This window comes from Phalacrocorax carbo, chromosome 7, assembly GCF_963921805.1.
Source record: "Phalacrocorax carbo chromosome 7, bPhaCar2.1, whole genome shotgun sequence".
In the NCBI taxonomy this organism is placed as follows: Eukaryota; Metazoa; Chordata; class Aves; order Suliformes; family Phalacrocoracidae; genus Phalacrocorax; species Phalacrocorax carbo.
This window is the reverse complement of record NC_087519.1, coordinates 14,124,035-14,146,124: the sequence shown is the minus strand read 5'-3', so window position 1 is coordinate 14,146,124 and position 22,090 is coordinate 14,124,035. Positions and strand designations below refer to the sequence as shown.

At 43.8% G+C, this 22,090-nt stretch overlaps 1 long non-coding RNA gene across 4 annotated transcripts; it reads right to left on the bottom strand.

The window, feature by feature from the left end:
* Positions 1 to 13,461: 13,461 nt before the first annotated feature.
* LOC135314287 (uncharacterized) lies at positions 13,462 to 18,520 on the bottom strand. Of its 4 annotated transcripts, none has more exons than XR_010373751.1 (4): positions 18,432 to 18,520; positions 17,196 to 18,195; positions 15,689 to 16,744; positions 13,462 to 14,025 (listed from the first exon to the last, which is right to left on the bottom strand). It is a non-coding gene; the product is annotated as an uncharacterized LOC135314287 (long non-coding RNA). The 4 variants fall into 4 exon arrangements; XR_010373752.1 differs by having other exon boundaries at positions 13,462 to 16,744; positions 17,196 to 17,279; positions 17,990 to 18,195; XR_010373749.1 differs by having other exon boundaries at positions 13,462 to 16,744.
* Positions 18,521 to 22,090: the final 3,570 nt, after the last annotated feature.

Below are 22,090 nucleotides of genomic sequence, written 5' to 3'. Positions count from 1 at the left end.
CAGATTTAATACCTATAGCCTGTCTCTGCCAGAAAGGTACAAGAGGTCCAAAGCAGCCAGAAAACACTGAAAGCCAGGTGACCAATTGCATACCCTGGATTTCCAGGCATCCAGGAATCTCCCAAAATGTCCAGCCTTTCCCCAGATAAAACTTCTATGTCAAAGAAAGACATGTTTAGAGGGAAGACTCCTGCTTAGAGTAGGGGTGGAATCTCGTTATTAGACCTGACTGAAAAATGCCCAGCAGACATTGAACAATATGACTTCGTAGCTCTCTGCCCGTTTGTGGGAACATTTTGACAAAATGAGTGAAATAAGCCAAGACTTTAAGCCAACTTGAGGTACCAGGAAGAGTGACAGGTGGGTGCTATTGTGAAAAAGCTTAGCAGCACTGTGAAATCCGACAGTATTCCTAGATTGCAGATGGAGTTGGGCAATTACAAGCTTTATATTTTCAACCAAGGACACCACACCTTGTCTTAAGACTCTTCAGAATGCTTTCTTCTGTCCCCGAGAACATTCTTTGTCTGCCATGGCAGCTGATTTTCCTCCATGAGCTGATCTCATGCAAGCAGTAGCTTCAGTGGGGATTGTGATGTGGTCAAATATAATGAAGAATAGCCACAGCAATCTCTTATTGTGTTCTTATTGGCATTTGGCTGAAGATCTCCGTACCAGTTCAGCTAGTGGCTGATGGGGATGCTAAAAAGTAACACAGCTTCTAGAGTCACTGACGTGAGGAGGAGGTGGTAGGTACTTTTGCAACATTTTGAGAAGACAAATGCCGACTGTTAAAGTAAAACATTTCTGAAAAAACATAATGTAAATAAAGATAAGCAGTCGTATAATAAAAGACAAGAAAGCAGCCATCTTAAAAACTATTGTATTCAGCTGTACTCACTGTTTAACATCAAAGCTCTGTTGCAGCTTTGTTGTCTCAAACCCAGAGAGGTAAATAATATGTTGTGCTATAGCTGCTTGTTCTCTAGGACAAACATGGGATATATTTTCATTTAAAGATATAATCTTGAATGCTTATGAGGTGTTACTTACTTACAGGGAGAAAGCATGCATAGTAAAGAAAGCCATATGTTACAAATCATAAATAAAGGAAATGTAGCTGAAGTGTTAGCAAAGACTTGCATTACTACAAGAAAAAGGACTGAAATCTTGAAATCATTTCTGAAAGACTCTTAGAAGCATGCATACAGACAAATTCATCTGATCATTCGGGAATCCTATTCTTGGACTGTTTCATTAGATTTGGCTCCCAACCCCCACTTCACTGCCTTTTCCAAGTATATTATTTTTCTATGTAAAGTATCTCCTGAGTAGCATCCTTTTAGATTTCTTTAAAAATAAACTTTTGGAGATAATCCAGCCTTTTTGATCAACACAGGAACAGTTACAGTCAAAAGAAAATAAAACCAGAACCTATCAGTGTCTGATTTAGGTAAGAATTAATCAACCTCCCATTCACTGCACAGATGAGTTTCATCACTTCTTTTACTTAGACCATTGGTGCCTATCTTGTTCACTCATATTGCCTTCTGGAAGAAGACTGATCTGGAATATTTTTACAAAAATGCAGTGTTTACACATGATTCTTGATACAGTCTTTGAACCCACAGAATCCAGCTGGATATCTGCTGTCTGCAACATTTGCCATACATAGTTTTAGAGACTAACATCGATAAAAGTAACCTGCAGTTCTCAGCATTTTGCATGGCCCTAGCTGAGTTTAAGGGCTCTGTCAGTTGGCATAGCTTCAAAGCACTGCTAGAACAACCTTATACCAAAACAAGCTAATTACCACAATCTGCATCCAAGATGGGCTCTCATATATTATTATATTGTTAAGGAAAAAACTGTGGCATACCTAAAGATCTGAAGAAATTCCCAAACTAATCACTGTTGTATATACCCAGTTACGTAGTAGAACATTAAAACACTATGATATTTCAAAGCCAAAAGAGTTTAAAAAAAGAAAACCACTAACCATCTAACATTATGAAAATTCATTATAAGGGATCAAAAGCAGCTTTAAATTTGATGCCACTTCACTGTCCTCCCACACGCCCACCAAGCACGAGCAGCCCCTTCACTGCCAGCCATTGCCCCAGACCCTACCTGCCAACATTTTTATATGCTTGTTTTGAAATAACCTCCTCTTGCATCAGACGGAAATCTACACTACCAACTGCACAGAAATCACAGCCCTTCCTCTTTCGGTCTACATAACTTCAGAAGAAGCAGCAGCAAGAGCTGCAGAGCCTTGTCTGACTGCAGCACTTGCCATTAACTGCCACATCTCTTGTCTTCCAGCCCCCCTACTCTCCACCAGGTAAGGCCCACAGAGCAGGTTGAAAGAGACACATTTCCCCCAAATATATAAGCTCTACAGTAGAGGTGGCTACAAATATATCTCATGTAGCATACTTCCAGATGAGGGAAGCGGTAGGAAGTCATAGCTCAGATTATTTGTAAAAAGTTATGGACTTCCAGGTCAGAGCTTTCTATTTGTCCTTATACTTCAACCCAGAACTGCCTCTCTCTCTGGATCATATTTCTATTTGTTTTTCTTGTTAGTAACTGATGCATACTTATAGGCTGACTTTAGTGTTCAGTAAGAACCACACATTTGTGCTTTTCACCAGAAAAAAGAAAATCCATTCATAAAGACCCAGTTAGACCAACTGATTGATAGCTGTGAAGCATTTCAATAATTTTAAGACTGCCTCATACTGCTAGCCACAAGCTGAAGCCGAAGCCAATATTCCACAGAGGAGAGGAGGTTAAGACTGGAGAGCCCTCTGTTATCATTCACCTTGATTTCCCTAGGCCACAAGACTTGCTTCACGGTTTCAATTTGAAGGTTCAAACTTGCATGTCCATCTATCTCTAACATTTAAATTTTAACCAGGCTTTACAGCAGATGCCCCCACTCTGAGGATGGGTGGAATCGGAAGGTCCAGGCTGGTATGGTAAGCTATCCTAAAGGCTCTCCCTGCATAGCTTTACATTTAAAACAACACAGAAATCACTGGATCCCTCTCACCTGCTCTCTGAGCAAAAAGGATAGTGTCTGATCCTGACATTTGGATAGTTTAATAAAGGGCAAAGAAACTTATGGTAGAGGTTCCACCCTCATGCTCAAATATCTTACATCAAAGGGCACTGGCAGGGACAGCTAATAGGATCCCTGGCCAGATTCATAAGGCATTTTGTATTATTTGCATGCAGAGATCAAGGGTCTCATGCTCTGCATCTACTTTTGTCCTGTGGCCAAGGCTTTGCAGAGGGAACATAATGCTGGCTATAGCTATTGAGTGTAGTATTTGCTCAAGAAAATTTGCTTTAGGGGAGTTTTTCACCACAGCACGTGGAAACCAGCACTGAGGAAAGACAAAATCTCTCCCATTCATTCTGACTTCAGTCCTGGCCATCCACAATGAAGAATCAAACTTGAGTTGGCAGTTTGGTTGATGACACACAGCTCTAGTCAAAGCACATCAGCTCTCTTCAGGGCTATTAAAATAACATCCCATATAAACAGAATTTTTAAAAAGCCACCACCGTGTCTAACCAGCAAGCAAATCAGATGGGATTTGGATTTCCTCACCAGGGCATCTATCTAATGTTCTAAAGACATCTATCTTTAGAAAATACCAACTTAGCTATTTGACCAGGATTTTTTTATTTGAGTGGAGGGAAAAGATTCAGGATATTTTCAGGTCTCCTGGTGCATTTCTTTAAGAAGCGGGACATTCTGCACACTTTGTATTTCTGTTTCCTTTTGTTTGCTTCAGGTTCCACAGATTAGCATTAGTAGACTATTTGCAATGCTGACTAAAGATCATCACTGTAGGGACACTGAGAGAAAAAGGATCATCTGCAGCTGTCAGCAGCCATACCATAACCACTTTGGAGTTATTACAACTTTCAGCATAAGCAGACCACAGCTGAAACGCTGCTGGTTCTAACAGACCATGTCCATGGGTAATTATTTATAAAATATGTGGTGGCTCAACCTGGGGACTGAAGACTCCACCGTTTGTCAACTGTTGTTGAAAATTATCTTACCAATTCTTAAGTCTGCATTTGAGCAGAAACAAACAATACTACAATGAACTTGAACTTGAATTCCAATGAACTTATTTATGCAACTGTCTTATTTTATGGTGATTAACTTTCATAAAAATAATAAATAAACAATTTTAATCCATGGAATCCAGGCTCATAAATCCAATGGGATCCACTCACGGAGAGCAAAGAGAAAGTTTAAAATTTACATTAATAAACAGATGATGAAGTAGCAGCACTCCAGGCCCCAACCATGCTATGTGGGAAGAAATATGAAAATCCACTGTTCTCTTCTTTGGACTGCCTCTAAATGTCTCTGTCTTCTTCTGTTCAGTACCCTTTCCATCCATGTTTACTCCCAAGTGAAATAGGTTTAAGTATATCTCTTATTAAAATGAGGCAGGAGTGAAAGTGATAAAATTTTTTTTCCTCCTCTGTATTTTCAGGTCACCCATCAAAGTAACACAGTAACTCTGAAAATTTAATTTTACTGTAAAACTTAAAATCAGTGAGTGGACTTATTTACAAGGAACATGCAAAGTCCTATTCCCCTGCATGCTAAAGGAACTTGGTAGCAGCAGCCAGGTTCTTTGCATGGATTTTCTTCCTGAAAGTTATCAGTTAACCACAGAGGTTCTCTTTCTTTGGAAAAGTTAATTTAAATCAAGGAATACTACAATTTTAAAGTGAAATAGCTATTTTGGATGAATGCTATAGACACTGCTGTTCTAGAGCAAAAACACTTTTGGAAATACATTAAGCTAACCCACAATAAAAAAACCCCCACACTCAATCTGGAATATGTGTATAAGACAAGTTAATCAAAAGTAGTTTTAGTGGATGGCCATTCCACAATAACTCTTTGAACTCCTGCTACAGCTGTGATTACTTTTCCTCTCCCTCTTTCTTTTTTCTGCTGCTCTGTCTCCTTCAAGCATACACAACACACACATAAACAGCACCCAACATGTCCTTTCCACCAGCATGCCCTGATTTTCATGTGGCGATGTGTTAGGTAGGGGGATCAACTACTGCTCCATACAGGAATTGAACTGTTTCTCACAACCCTCTTAATGGGCAATGCCATCCAACCCAGCAGTGTTTCACTGGAGCCCTAGCAGTAGCCATGTACCAGCTTTAGCAGAAGGAAACAAAGATATTGGAAACTCAGTTTACATAAAGTGACACAACAAATTGACGTCAAACAGGGTTAGCACCTTTGTATCTTGGTTCCTTGGTAAATACTTTAAATCAACAAGTTACTTGCCTTAATTCCTGTCCCTCTGAAGGTATGAATTAATCTTTGCTTTCAAATCAACTTTCATGTGAGATACTGAAGCACTTGGAAACAATTCATTATGAAATTAATTTGACGTGGTGTAAATCCTGAATAGTATCATATGTACGTACAGAATGAGGACCCTAACATTAATCTGCTGGTATCTGAAAGCACCAGCAACATCAAACCCTAGCTCAGCACATCTTAAAATCGGACACATCCAGCTGGGCAGACAGCACACAGTTGACTGAGAACTTCCATACAACCAGCCTTAGAAGAGTTGAGGGCTGAAGCCATGGAGCCAGGTCATCTTGTAGAGGCTGGAGAGAAAAATGCTGCCCAGACCTGGTGACCCAGAACTGTCTGGGAGAGGGCTGGTAACACTGCAGACACGCAGAGTTCTTGCTTTTTCAGTTTCATTCACAAGGTTAAGGATGCTTGTTACTCATATTTACTATGAGAATATTGTCCAATCACTCCCTACCCAACCGGTGAAACATTATTCTGTGCATCTAAATTCAACCTTATTAGGAAGATGCTGGAACAAGTTTCTTACATACAGAACATCCATTGCTACTGTCATTTCACAGAAAATGGGGCAAATTTATTTCTACTTTTAAAAACAAACAAAGAAACAGAGAAAAACCCCACAACCCCAGCCTAAAAACAAAGCAATACCAACATGAAAGATTTGCTGTGAGTCACCTAAAGAGCACCAGGGAATCCCTAGAATTTGATTAGAGAGTATAATCATGGCTTTGCATACAGACACACAAAAGGGACCCAAGCTAGGAAGAAACACTCCCTCTTTCACTTGAACAAATACCAAGTATTGATGCATGTCATATGAGCTGTGAGATGCAAATGGATCTTGAAAGACTGTGGACCCATCTGCAAGTTATTTACCCTGTGGAGGGAGTGACTTGCAGCAGCATTTTTTCTTCTGCTGGGGAGAAGAACAACTCACAGTACAACCATGTAATAACACTGTGTTATAATCCTTCAAAACAAAACCAAAAAACCCCACCAGACTAGGACTTGCAATGAAAATGCTTTAATCATCTCACCTGTACATGCCAGAGCAGGCTGGGACGCAGATGGGACACCACTGAGTTACGACACGGTGCCATGGTGAGGTAAGGCTTGCTGCTGGGAGGAACTCTGAATGCTCCAGCTGCTTTCACATTGCAAATACATCACCAGAGCCCAGGAAAAGTGCTGGACAATGGGATATTAATTTACATCCTGACATGCTGCAGCCAAGCAAGGACCTAGGAAGGCAGTGAAAGCAACCAGAGGGAAGAGTTGCTCCAGGATGACTTGGAGATGTTAAGACTTGAAAGTCGAAAGGGAGCCTCACCACTGAGCAGCTGCCTGCACAGGGAACCAGAGGAGAAACAGAGAAAGCCTAGGAGTTACCCCTCCCTTAGAGGGGTAAGGCAGAAAACCAAAACAAGCTGCCTGCAAAAGAACTTGGGCAGCCCTTAAAACTCAGATGAAAGTAAGTCTTAGCTTTAGACTAAGATCTACACTTCTCCCATGTTTCTCAGTCTACAGAAAGCTTACCCCACTGCACTGTTATTTCTTTATAAAGTGATTAATACAGCTTAGCTTGCCTGAAGGCAGGGGAGAAGACCAGTCTAGCTAATTCAAACAACAGTGGAGGCTCATGGAAGACCACATCACATCAGCATTTCTCTGTTCAACACACTCACAGAACATGGAAAAGCCACATTGACTTTAACAGCCACGTGCATTTATCTTAGCCAAAGCTGTATCAGGTTGCTACACACCACAAGAGAGTGAGATAGAAGGCAATGTGATGCTCGGTGTCACATTGTGCTGCAGTTCAAACAAAATCAGCTTCTGCAGCTGGGAACAATGGGTATGTCCAGTAACGGCAGCCTGGGAGCTCCTGGTGGGAGTGTTGGGCTGGATCCAGCCATGGCTGGGAGGGCTGACTGAATAAGCTAATGCGTGGCTAGGAAAAATAAACTGCCTTATTTTGTACTTTTACCTCTCACAGTGTCTAAATAATATGTCTAGCCATTTCAGTTTTCTACTTAAACACAGTTACAATTAGCAAAAAATGAAAACAGCTGCCAGAAGAAAACATAATGAAGGAATCAGAGTTGCTAAAGAATATTCCCAGGTACCCATAAAACTGGATGCAAAGGCAACTGCAAGAGCAGTAATCTCAAAATAGCAATGTTTTACAGGCCATGATGCACTAGGGCTCACTTACACTGCTAACACCTCTCACTAAAGCACAGCTGCTGGGGTTACAGTAGAAAATTACCTACAGCCACACAAGGTCTTACCACGGAATAAGTGTGTATGCATTTATTTAACCAATTTCTGTAACCTGTGTTGAATACCGCGTTGTCCTGATGAGCTAGAGTGCTATCCTACCTGAACTAACCAGCACAGAGCTGGCAAAGTTATGCCTGACATACTTAACTGCCGAACTTTATATCTGCTGACTTACCAGAATACTAGTCTTTTTATTTCTTTTGCTTGCTCAGACATGTTATAGATGACTTGCTACATTTCATACCACTTCAGATGGGGCTGTAACAGCAAAAGAAAGAGCTTAGAAATACCTGCGGTCAAAGACTGCTCTCTGTAATCTCAGGGCAATGCTCCTGATTTTATATATTATCTTAATAGTTTGTTCACAATGGAGAAATCAGACATTAGAAATGGAAAGAAAGGGAAATAATTTAAAGATCTTCACATTACTTCATCCCACAATGACAAGACCGTACTTACTGTTGCCTCGAAGTATGTCATTATCTACAAGTTGGATTCAGTGTGACAGTGAAGGAGGCATTGCTAACCCAATTTTACAGAAAGGGAAATGAAGACACAGAGTCATGAGGTCTCTTCCCCAAGGCCATCTACTGAAACCAGTGACCATTCTCCTGGCAAGAGTGAGCTCTAAGCACATGCTGACTCCCAAAGCCAATAAAGGAAGAGACACGCTGCCAACCCTCCAAGCAAACTGGATGACTCCCTTAAAAAATGTTTTGTCAGAAAACTTCACCACCACACATTACCACTGAAGGCGCCCCCACTGCAGATGTTTGCAGCAGGCAGAACTGCCACTCCCGGATGGCAGTCCATGCCGGTGCCAGGCTCCTGAGCGGGTTCTGTTGCACCAGTAGGGCTTGCAGCACAAGGCTCACTTTGAAGCACAGATTAAATACAAGCTGTGATTGTTCCTGTGGCATTAAATGGGAAACCTCACTCCAATGGGCAGAAACGAGACATTAAAGCACAAATTTATAAATCTGTTGCCACAGGAGAGGCCTTCAACGTGTGGCCCTTCAAGCTGTGATATTATTAGGGGGCTGTGACACTTGCCAAGGATTAGTCTTTGTCAGAGAAGCTCACAAGCAACACTTACAGGAAAACAGTTGCTGTAAACTTTACAAGTCCAGCTGTACACAGAAGTTATATGTATAAACATATAAACAGCAGCTCCAAACCTAATTAACTTTGCAGGAGGTTGAGCACCTCCAGCAGCAGATCTGAGGAAACCTCTGTGAAGGCAGATGATTCTGCAACAAAGGCAGGAGCTGGAAGAAGGCATTTGTCCATGAGCCATGGCCAAGCCCCTCCCAATCCAAGCCAAACAGAAGTACACCAGTTCTCATTAGATAAGTGTCCAGAGAGGACTGGTGCTGTACTGGTTTAAAATCGCTTCTTCAGCTACACTGGTGCAAAGCAGTTTGCAGGTCAAGCTTTAGAAGAAATATTTCTGAAGTGCAGTTTCACCTGGAGAGCCAGGACATTGGGATTTGCAGCACTGTGCTCCCCCCAGTTGGAGAATGGCACTCCTAATCCCTGAAGCTCTGCTGCCTTATTCCTGTTACCAGGGCTGCCAAAGAGCCCTCAGGGTGCAGCCTGCAACTACACCTCCACACCAGCTCCCCCAACTGTACCCAGGTCTTTTCGAGCTCCTTCAGACCTCCACAAATTCCGTTCTCAGGAGGCACAGCCATGACAGGAGCGTACCTACTCGCAGTATCCATGAGGAGCAGACTGCCCAGCTCCCAATGCCCAGCTGTTCTTCATCTAAATCTCTTTGGAGCTCATATTGCTTCAGAGAGGGGTTGATCTTCACCAGCAGTTTGCAGGAAGGATTGTCAGCCAACAGCCAGTTTTCCAAGGGGGATTCTCCCAACCCCAGCACAGAGGTCATGTTGGGAATGGAAAGACACGTGTGTCGACTGAAGCCTGTTCACATCAGCTGAGGGTTGGAAACCTCAGGTGGTGAAACATAATCAGCTCGAAGTGTCTGCATGACACCATGCAGTCAGAAACTGCCACAGGAGCAGCGCTCCTTCCTGATGCTTGTCAGTGAGCCACCTCAGGTGCACCACTGAGAGGTGAGGAGATCTCTGCAGGCATGCTTTGCTACCCCCAGGCAGTTCCCTGGAGAGAAGTAAATTTATCCAAACTGTATCTGCAAAGCTCCACTCCCGGGATTTCTTCTAATCTCAAACATCTGAATAACTGTGTCAAACACATAGGTGCACAACAGTCAGCAACACAAGAACTTCTTTCTGATATCAAGGTCATCTGAAGCCATACAAGTTGCGTCTGTTAGCTAGAAAGCTGCTGGTCATGCTTGCATGGAAAAAAAAAAAAAGAAGCAAGAATGAGGATGCATTCTGGGAAGGATTACTGAACTGGCAGAGAAGAAAGTGCAATTGAGTGCTAAAAATAATGGTAACACAACAAGGAGATTCTTGGAGAGATTCTCCAGATATGCCGATGGGCACTGGAGAGGAATTAAAGAGAGAGATTCCTACAGGAGCAAAGCATGCTGAGTGCTAAACGCTTTATGTAAAATGATCCTATGGGCACAAACACAGCTACTAAATGCCAAACATTTGCAAAAATGCAAGCTAGAGCTCTCTAAGGCCCACAGGCTGACAACAATCTGTCCAAGACCCACTCAGCATGCCACATAGCCACTAGCATACTGGGTTCACAAATTGAATTAGCTCTGGTGGTCTCAGCAGAGAGGTGACAGGCTAAGGACACCTGCACTGTCTGATGTGCTTCAGATCGTTTCCCCACAGCATCTCCTCAGACACAGGAATATTTACAGCAACCACCCACACGTCTGTGGGCTTCCCCTGAGGGTGGAGGAGCAAGGAAAGGAACTTCAGTTAAAATGCAAGTGGGACTTTCTGAGATTATTAATATTCTTAGTGCAAAAGCAAGCATAAACCTGGACAGAATTCTTCTCTTGGACTACTGGCTACCACCTGCAGCTCTCTGCTCTGTTGTCTTTTCCAGCTCGCAACGCATGGGCTGAATTCACGCCTTTACTGGGTCATTTTCTGTCCTTCACACAACACAGCTCTGAGCCTGGTGGCTCCTCGCTCGAAGGGATAAGGTCTTTGCTTTTGTCAGCTTCTGTACAACTCTTTCCAGGGTTCAAATAGGCCCGTGTTTTCCCTAAGCTCTAAACAGAAATGGAAACACAGACAAACTGCCATTTGACCAGTTATGCAAAACAAAACCTCCCTCAGTGAGGTATGATGTGTGGATTAAAGTTTTTTCCCTTGAGCTCCATGCAACCTAAAAATCTCTTCCGGCAGCTTATCACAATTTAGCTAACCCCAATCCTTAAAAGACTTCTCTATCTCAGCATACCAAGGAGGGTCTTTGTCAGGGACTTTCCAAAAGCACTCAGCAAACCTGCTGCACATGGTACAGTACAGGCTTTTGAATTTCACAAAACATCTGAGATGCCAGAGTGAGAACTGGGGGGTTGGATGTCAGGAACAGAACAAGCCTGGGCATTATTTCACTTCAAATCCTTTTGCCAGTCATCTGGAAACTCATCACGTTGTTCCAGGAGCATGGGAAACAGGGGGCTTGAGTTGGGGCACACTGCTTCTCATATCCAGGCTTTATGTGGTCCTGGAGAGGAGACAGTGGCTCACTTGGGGGGACTGATTAGTAAAACAAAAATGACAGAAAAAAACTCATAAAAGCCCTCCTGATTTCCAGCTGTTTCTTCACAGACTGTTTCTTTCACCCTCTGAGACATGCATGAACATGAGACTAAAACATGTGCAGTCCAAGGGATTAATCAAAGGATGCCATGAATTTGTTGGGAGAAAGCAGGCTACATGCCTGCAGTAATGAAGGACATAAAGAGATCGCTACATCACAGGCTTCTTTGGCAATTTTTGTCTATTCATAATAGCTCTGTGTCATAGCCTTCTTCAAAATGAGAAAATAGTATCATGATGTAATCTTACCAGTTTTACAAACAAGGCCACACTTACAAAAATACCTGAAAGTCTGGATAGGCAAAGAGGGTATTTTTATTATATTCCTTTAAAGAGCAAGAAAAGCTCCACAACCAGCAGAAAATGCATCCATGTTAACTTATTTGCAATGGAGCTACATCTTGCTAAACAACTTAAAATTAGCTGCTGCCTAGAGCTTGAGCTCTATGAAAATATATCTATGCCTCCTTGAAAAAGTAGAACATCATATACAAGTACTTACTAGCATACACAGAGTTAACCTCTGTGCACTGCCCTCTTAAACAGAACTGGTTTTGAGATGTATTTGTTTAAACAAGTTAACAAATGTCAGAGGCCATTTCACCGACTGCACATGACGACAGCCGCCTTCCTCCTCTATCAGCAGAGAACAATTACACACTGGGAAACAAGGGCTTACTAATGTTGAGTCAGAGCAGGAAAATCTATCCAGAAAATACATGCAAACGAAAGAAAGACAGACTTTGCATTCTATCTTCCCCCTCTTCCTCCTCTCTTCCCTCAAATAACGTGAGCTAAGCAGCGGCTGCCTCTCCTACTCTGGCTTGAAGAGCCTCATGGAAGAATTTGGCACATTGACAGCCTCATCTGTTCCCACAGCTCCTGCATGGGTATTGATAAGTAAATCGGATGTCTGGATAAATCCTAGCTAAGGTTAACAACTCCTGGTTATCTCAGGGCAGGAAACTGTTTTCCAGGAATATCAGGAAACAACACGTCCTTCTAAGGATGAGCTTGTGCATAAAGCACAAGACCTCTTGGATCTAGTCCAAGATGAGAATCTGCAGACTTTCTATGACCACACGGACAACCATGCTGGCATTTCCTTCCAACCACAAGTCTGACCGCAGGGGATGTGGGAGGCTACCTTCCTCCACCCTCGTAAAGGACTCAGGGGCAGAGGGCTTGTTAAGTGATGGGCATGACAGGGGCCTTCAGGGTAATCAATTTTATTTGACTGTAAGAGAAGTCTCTTCAATGTTTAACTGTAAATATTCACTAATAATAGCACACACAGAGGAATTTACCAGCACCAAAACCAACTGACAAGATCAACTGGGAAACGTCAAGTTCTCTCCCATGTATACCCCTCCTTGCTGCCTCTCCTCTTTTCCACAGCAGAGTTGATTTTTGCAAAACTTCCCTAATGTCAGGAGGATCCCCATATTCCACACACACACACCCCGCCCCCGAGTGTTGCATTTCCCCACCAACACCTTTTGGAAAAGTCACTCCACTTGTTTTCCCTGCCTACAAACAGCAGAGCAGCCACAGTGCCGGCACTGACAGGGCCAAGCTGCACCGTACTCGGACTTCAGCCAGCAGCAGGGGGGAGGGAGCTCTCACCTGTGCCCACTGCATTAGACCTGGCCCAGCAGGCACCAGTGGTGCCGTGTACAGGGCACTAACTCAAGATAAATTTAAGGTCAGTCCCAATGAAGGACATCGCAGCAGTCTGACTGTAGCACCAAAAAATATGTCAATGCTTTTCTCTTGAATGTGGATCATGAAAACAAGTTACACCTGAATCAGGCACAGCTGACAGCTCTCCCTGGCCAAAGCCCTGCACTCATGCCTGCAGCGCTACATGCGACAGTACCCTGGTCTGACAAGTCTGGGCATTAATTTGGTACAAACAGAAACCATAAGGGAAAACAGGGTTCTGCCCTACTTTGGGGTTGATTTCCATGTGTGGCCATGACACAGCATAGGGCTTCAATGCCAGCACTTTGCTTTCTAATCCAGGATCCAAAGGGATCCTTTGCCTGTTAGAGAGGCTCTGCAGCATCTCTCCATATTTCAGATGGAGAAGCAGCCATTCTGAAAACAACACCAACCTCCTACCCCTCTTTAAGAGCAAGACTTACCCAAAATAAACTAACAAAAGAAACACCACTTCTGAAATTTCTGATTACACATTTAACTTTTTACTTTCAGGAGAGGATAAAAAACAGGTGAGATGCAATGAGTTATTCTGGTATTCTACCATTTCATTTCTTTCAAAAGACAACCTTAAATAACTGAATACTCCCACCTCTCCCTCAAGCAAAGATGTCACATGTAGGTCACTCCTAAAGTCAGGAGATTTCAGCTATTTCTCATTAAGGGAAGTAGAGAGTTCTACTAAGTCAGAAAAGCCACAGAATTCTAGGAAGTCACAGTCTCATTTTGCAAAGGACCTGTTTATGTTGTGGCTTTTCTAGATGCATGCTGTAGAACATAGCCCTGATGTGCACAAGCAGCCCTGGAGTAACAGCCTGCGAAGGCAGCGCTGCAGGGTCCTCAATGGTTCAGCACTCAGGGAACAGCTGGGCCTCCTGGAACAGGGGGTCCTCTCCTCCCTACCTGGGTAACACACAAGAAAGGCATTCATCAAACTCATACATTTCACTTCAGGTTCTTCTGTTGTGCTAAAATAGTCATGCAATAAAATGTTACCGATCTTATCCACTTAATTCTACCCTGAGGACCCACTCTGCTTTTAATAATCTCTCCCTGGTCTCGCCTCCCTCACTGGGCTGTTGTGCCAATTAATTAGTTAATGTCTGCAAGATGCTTTAAAGATGAAGAGTGTGAAGTACTTAGCAGTAAGCATGATTATTATAAAAATACTGCAGGATCTGGCGATGTACATCAGTCAGGTGAGTATTACACTGAAGTCACTTTATCCTTTTGCCTCAGAACTACCGTCACCCACAGCATGTTTCAGTTACCCAGAAACACATGGTGTATCCTGTCTTATAGCTTAATTATAAAACAACTTCTGGTCAATCCTGCACTGCGTGGCAGAGCAGAAAGGCCAGCTGTCATTCATGTTGCACAAAACCCACTGCTGTGACAGACCAAACAGCAGCTCTGCCTCCTGCCAGCGCAAACAATCTCCAAAATGTTCCCAAATGCGGCGATGGTCAGGTGAGGAGACCCTCTGTGGCAAACAGCCAGGCTGCAGTGGGATTGTGGCAGATGATAAAGAGATAAAAATAGGCAGGAGAAACAAGTTATTGGAAAATTCAAAAACAGAGAGTGCAGTAGCAGCCAGACATGAGGGAGAGCAGCCTGACACAGGGCTCTGGCCAATGAGTTCCAGCAGAGCCAGTTGCAGCCCCACAAAGACACGTTACCCTCCTTAGCCACCTCCCTGGTGCCTCCTGGAGAATGCCACTCCTGGGTCTGTATCTAGGTTAGCTCAGTTCCCAGCTCAGCAGTCAGCTGTCACCAAATTCAGGTTTGCACTAAGACGCTGGACCAGGAACTGAAGTCCCCAAGATGTGGACAAATGTCCCCTGCTGCCCTGAGAAGCCTGTGGGATGGCTCGAGGTGACCCTGTGCAGCTGCTCACTCTGTGAGATGGAGTCAGCACCTGAGGCCCCAAGGAAGCAATGCCAAGCAGGAGGGGACACGTGCTGGACACTGCCACCATGCACCGGGCTGCACGAGCAAGGAGCACCAGTGGAGCCAACGGGACTCTTCCTGGCACCATGAGACCCAGGTGAGGCTGAAGAACACTGATAGCCCTCTAACTTCCAGATCCATGACTTTGTATTTTTGATATATAAAATAGTAAAACACACAGGGATTTCCTTGGTAATCAGGGAAACACATTAAAACATTTTTCTTATCCCTGCCAGTGCAAGACTGTTACCTGTTAGTGTTCTATATAGTCAAGCCCTCTTTCCTATGTATTTTCTTTAAACTTACTCCTAACAACTTTTCAGTTGCTCTACATATATTATGCATTTACTCCAGAAGGAAACAAGCTGCTAATCAAGCTAGTAAATAGGTACATCCATTACCCCATCTATACCAAAATGAGCTAGGAAGCTTTTTTCAGAACCACGATGCTACCAAAACCCCTGAAACACTGAGCTGCTTTTCCCCAGCTTGAGCACCAGCCATCTTGCAGCTGAGGCTCACACTGGAAGCCCACTGAATTAGTGACAGGACAGGCAAGGGGAAGTTTATTAACAAATGAATTCCTGCTATTACAAACCACTTCCACTGCACTTACCAGGGCTTTTAAAGGTTCATGGCAGGATAAGACATCTCCTTTCATTCCCAAGAGTGTAATTAAAGGCTTGATTCCCATGATTGCTGAGCTCTTACTGCAGCTCCCATTAGCTGTCGAAGAAGCTGCTAGTGTTTAGCTCTTTGGAAACACAACAGTGGGATGCGTGGAGGGGGTTTAAGCATCTCCACTCCAACTGAAGGCTCAAGACACATCCAGTAAGTTTCTGCTCCTGATGTGAAGGGCAAGTGCAAGTGCATGCTCAGGGAAGCCTGTAACACACTGTGTTCACAGGCTTTGAGCATGATGCTGCCCCAAGCAGGGATGGGAAGAGGGTGCACCTGCTGGGAAAGCTCCAACTCCAGTTCTTGCCCTGGTACCTGCAGTTAAAGGCAGCTAGGAGTGGGGAGAGCATACCAGGTCTGGGGTACTTTAGGACATGTCCGATCACAGCCTTGGCCTGCACCAATCCAGAAGACAACTGCAGCAACAAGCTGATGTGGTCATGAAGGGCTGGACCTCCTGAATCTCTACAGTAGCAGGAATTTCAGCCCTAAATTTAACTGGCAAGAGGAAAATTTGATAGATATCTGCTCTCAGTAGAAAGTGCTTTAGAGAGACAGTGGATTCTTCAAAGTAATTCTCCCACATCACCTACAGTTCCTCCTTCTTATCTAAATGCAGTATTAGCAACCCAGCTATTGATATTCCCCAGGGATTTAATTATTTGCAAGAAATGCTGTTTGCTGCAGCAGGCAGACAATGTTGGGTAAGGTCTTCTGGGATCAGACTCTAGGCTGCTTTATGGCTTGACATTAGAAGCAAATCACATGAAAATCAATCTTCTTGTACATTAACAGGTAAATGCAGTCATTGAGCACAAAGTTGAAAGCTCTTCAGTGAAGAAGGGGTAGTGTTAGTTTTTTTTTTTTAAATGCTGATATGAACTATTAAGTCAAAACCAAATCATGAAGCACTTATTCAAACTCTAGTGTCTGCCAGACTCATACAGGCTTCTGTGGGAGGTCTGTTTGAACAAGGCTATTTTCAACTATCCACCTGAAAAGAGAAAAAAAAAAAAAGAGAGAGAGAAATAAAGAGGATTTTGTTTCAGCATAGTCTAGTCCCACCACATGATGCTGATTGATCTGTGATAAAATTTCCAGAGCTTGGCAGGTGTTTGGGGAGTGTCTGCAGCCACCTGTTCAACACAACTATACACAACCACAAGAGAAAGATCTGAAACAGAGGTCAAAGGGAAGAGAGTGTAGGAAGTTAGGTGTGAAGATGAATGATGAAACTAGATAAAGCCTGTGCCAAACATGGTTTACAGTAAGAAATTAAATTCTCTTTCTGGGTGTGGGCAAGTTGTTTGGTCACAGTTGCAGGCTACTTCTTCATCACGCTGACAGTCACAGGTTTTTGCATATTCAGATACACTGGAACAACCAGTTGAAGACCCAGGAATCCCAGGCCAGAAAACAGGTCACAGCATGCTTTGTTCACTTACTTTTCCCACATCATTGATACTACATTCAGCAAAGGAAAGAGATGTTATTCTTTCTCTTCCAGAGTTCCTATTGTCACAGAGAAACTGAAAATCAACAACAGAGTGATGACAAATTCAAGCAGAACCAATTCTTTGCTGTTTATGTAGCCCAAACACTGTTGCCACAGGGGGAAGTTTCAGCTCGCTGCTGATACTCAAAAACCAAACTCTCCATAACCCAGACCTTATGGCTGTCAGATGTTTCAGAACAACATACTAAATATAGTCATAACCCTAAATATACCCCATGTACTGTCTGCATAGAGTAAAACACTATGTGTGGACCAGCTAGCTGGATTTCAGCGTTGGTGTCATATGTAGGTTAAACAATACACGCTTATCCAAACCTGCTACACTGCTATAAAGGCTGCTATACTGCGGAAACTAAATTTCAGAGTTAACTATAGAGAAATAGAAATTAAAGTGGCATGGTTGCTAAGGTCTAACAAGTACTGACTAAATGACATTAAGGAGATAACATGGGCTCAAGTTACCAGACAGGAAAGAGGACGGATAAAGAGTCCCTGCATGTACGCTGGCTTCCCTCTCGGAAAATAAAGCAAGCATCGTTTTGCACAACTCCCTCCTGACTCTTTTGGAGAGCGCTTCCAATACGCAAGCAGAAAGGCTCATGCAGCCACAGGCACGAGGCACACCCCCACATTCCTAACCCGGGGAGCCAGCCTCCCTTCCTCCACGGGGGATCATCGGACCAAATTAACAACTAAACGTTTCCCAGCAAGACTTTCACATACCAGGAACTTCGTGGTCAAAGGAGCAGCACATTAACCTCCAAGTGTTTCCCACAGAAGCTGGGGATCACGGGTTTACGAACGTTAGGTCCTTTTCTTTTCTGTGAAAGCCATTTTTAATCCTTGCAAACTCTACCCACTTTATTACTGAAATTGGAGCAGCCTGTTCCAAGGGAAGCAAATACTCAGCAGCTCACCAAGTTTTGCTCCTATAAAAAGAAAGAGCAAAACCAAGTCTGTGATTCTGTATTTTAAAAAAAAATCAAACTAATTTGAACATTGCACTTTGTATATAGATATTAAATACTTTGGAAGTTGTCTAAGTAAATTGGTGTGGAAAACTGACAGTTGAAAAATAACATAATAATATTTCTGTCTGAATCCTCAAACTCTGGTGCACTGTTCTATTTTATAATGTAAGGAAAAAGAAATTTTAAAAACCCACCACAAACAACCCAAAAGAGCTGATGGCCTCGGCTTCTCCACAGAAATCTGCAACAAAATGGTTGCCTTGCACAGGCCTGGTCAGCCTGTACAAATGCTGCACTAGTTACTGCCGTGACTTGTGCATACAAGGACTTTAAACCTTATTGCTACTGTAATGATGAATCATTGCATAACTGAAGCATTGCAACCAAAGTATCATTTGCAAAGGGATCACCCCCTACCGGTTTTTCAGTTCCCTGTTAATTTTTTCACTGCTCCAACTCTAGTGCCTAGAGAATGACCATAAACACCATTAAGGTAATGACCTAGCTAAACACGACCGTATTTATAGTGCTATTATTTCCCCTTTAGTACATTTTAGAGCACAGAGAGAGCAATCACACCCCTAGAGGATTATATCCTAACATATCTACTATAAATATTTATGAGTGACTTAATTTTAGCTTTACCTAGGTCTTTCAGGGACAGACCGTGGGCCTTAGCTTGGGAAACCAGAGAAGCAACACAACATGACCTTCTCATGTTCAAGCCCGTTTCCCCTTACTATTGCTGGGTTAAGTTACCTGTGTGTAACCTATCTGGTATGGCCTCGCAGAGTCACTGCTTTTCGCAGAATGAATGCCAGGACTCGCAGTCCTTGGTGTATGCTGCAATTATTGCTGAAGTTGATGATGGAGAAGGTAATGGATTTCATCTTATTTTCATACCACATAGGACCCTTTGCCATGACAATGAAAAGCCTGGCACTGCCCAAATTAGTATCACTCCAGAGAGGTAACTCCTCTCTGCCTAGTACAGTACATTCTCATGGGACAAAGATATTCCTTCAGCTACTAAAATAAAAGAAAAATAAAATTCTGGTCAGAGTAACATCTTGGAAGTAAATTGCAAGTCAGAACAGCAACATACCTTCTGGAGTGTGAGCTTTGACTTTGAATGTCTACAATGATGTCTGCCTATGTACTTCACACCTCACCCTGTAAACTTCGGTCCTGCAGGCAGCTCCCTTCTCAGGCAGAGTTTCTCAACAGATGCTGGATCCTTCTTACAAGCCTCCACACCAGCTTGCCTGGCACATCTGTGCAGCGGGAAGGTTTGTGGGAAGGCCACCGAGGTTCCTCGCACCGTCCTTCGTCAAATAGCCCTGGGGCAGCAGGTATTTTAACCCACCACAGCACATTGGTTATTGGCACAGTGTGCTGCTCTGTTCCACGTGTCATGCTTTGTCCCAAGCATTTGATTTCGGGCAGCCTTTGGGACTGTCAGAGCCACAGTAACGTAAAGGCTGCAGGAGAAGCCAGCATAACCAGAGGAGAACCACTGCTGCGACTACTGCCCTCACTCCACACATGCTGCTGCCTTCGGAGAGGGAGACCTGGCACTGCCAGGTGGGACAAGGCCACACTGCAAAGAGGGAAAGTTCAACAGCAGCTGCAAAACATCTACCTGAGGAAGCAGGGCATCAGCTCCCCGATGAATTACCACAGTGCTCCTCTAAGCTTACCTGCCATTCATCAGTCTCAAGGATAGGCTGGTATCACAGCTGTTAGAGGGGTTTTCCCAACTGTAGTATGACCAACACAGTACCACAGTACCACTGCCCTGAGTACGCTGAGGTAGTCAAGCATGGTGTCCTCAGCTATTAATAACAAATTGACCCTAACAATAACTTGAATGCTTGCCACCCGACACAGGCATCACTTCACTGGCAGGATGAAAGATCAAGAATAATTGTGATAAACTGAGAAAGTAAGCAATATTTAAACAGCCTCAGTTTTGCTTCTGTGCACAACTGCAGAACTACCACAAGGCTGGAGGAAAAAACCAAAAAACCAATGAACTGAATTGCTCAGATTTGGCCATTTGTCTCAGCAGAAAATGTAAATACATGAAGAAGCCTTTGCCAAAAATACAGCGCCTGCTTTCCTCCTCTCCCCAGTTTCAGGGTGGAGACAGATTCCTCAGTCACACACTTGCAAGGCCAGTAACGCTCTCTACTGCTTTACAGTGTTATCAGATGCTGAGGGACGATACAGTTTACAGATGGAGGAGTTTACTTCAAGAACAAATTTTCCTCTTTTTGAAAGGATTTTTTAAAAAATAAACTCTGATTATTTCAGTACTTCCACTTACACTGTGGCCCCACAGGTAGGTCTATCAGCAAAGTGTCATGAGGGAAAGTCCAGGGTGCTGGATCAGGAATAGTTTTGTCAAGTGGCTTTGGTTTGTTTTGTCAAAAGGTTTTGTTGCTAAAGAAAACATGGCACCTTGAGTCACATTTTGATACATTAAATAATTCTCATAGACTGCAGTTCCCTGTTGCTCTCCCTACACAGGCCAATGTATTAAGAGCAGACTAAATCCCACCCCACCAAAAGCCAAGAGGCATGTAATGGGTGGTGGTTCTAGGCACTGAGGTAACATTAGGAGACATTTAGCTCTTGGCTTGTGACTTTTAAATTCTTCCTTCTCCAAACAGTTTGCTGAATTCTCAGTGCACAAGATGGTATAAGCAGCACAAACTGCCACAGAAATTCTCACTGTGAGGTCCACCGACTATGAGGTCCACATAACCTAGGGATGATCAATCGCGAAAAAGATCAAAACCCTGCCTGGTTCTGAAGCAAGGGGGAGTTCACCCCACTTGGGCAGCAGCAGTGACTGACATCTCCTCCTCACCTCACACCAGGCTGCCCCATGGACTGTCAGTGATGGAACTTTTTATGGGGCTTCACTAAGGAACAGATCTAGGTCTTAAAATTGATAATATTAAATGCAAGAAAGATAAAATCAGGTTTGTATTTGCTTTAAAAGCAGACCTGCTTGGTGCAGAGTCCCATGCACAGTTGCGTCACCGTGAGGGGAGGTTCACTCAGTTTCAGAAGCTGGGATGAGAAGCCAAGGGTGGATTGGGAACTACACCCACACCAGCCCACTGCAAGAACAGCCCTGTCCTTCACTGACAACTTCCCACTGAACCACCACAATGGCAGCAGCAGTACTGACAGGGCTGAGGAGCAGGCTGCTTCACAGGTCCCCAGCTGAACAGATCTCCCAAGAGACCTCCCAAGGAGTGAAGCAGAGCCTTCAGACCACAGAGCATCCAGACCCCTTCAAGGGAAGCCTCCTTTCCCCTGTTCTTCCATGTGACATAGGTGGCCATGGAAAAGCACAGCATTATGGGAGGTGCCTCCTAAGCTCTGCACACCAAGGACAGCATGCTGGAGCGTGGTCAGGATCACGGCTTCACGTTCTCTGCTCGCCTCAACCTTTCTTCACAGATCTAAGGGACCCCACACCTCCTTAACAACTGTTTCAAAAAGGATGCAAGAATTGATGTATCAAAAATAACCACAGAAACCAACGTTTCCACCAGACACCAACTAGGAGGCATCTCAACGCCAAGGAAACAGAGCTGGGTTGGTGGAACAGGGGTTAATTGGCCGCTTCAGCTACTCACCATCCCAAGGAGAAGTGCTTGGTTAAAATACAGCAGAGGCTGCTCAGAGAAGCTGTAGTGCTTGAGGGACAAGATGGCGCAAAACAGGCAAGGATGGGTGTGGCGACTGCAGGATGCCTGTGAAGAACAGCCTGCCTTCCAGCCCCTGGCTTGTGAGGAAACCACATCTGCAATGCAAATTGACCGCGCATAGGCAA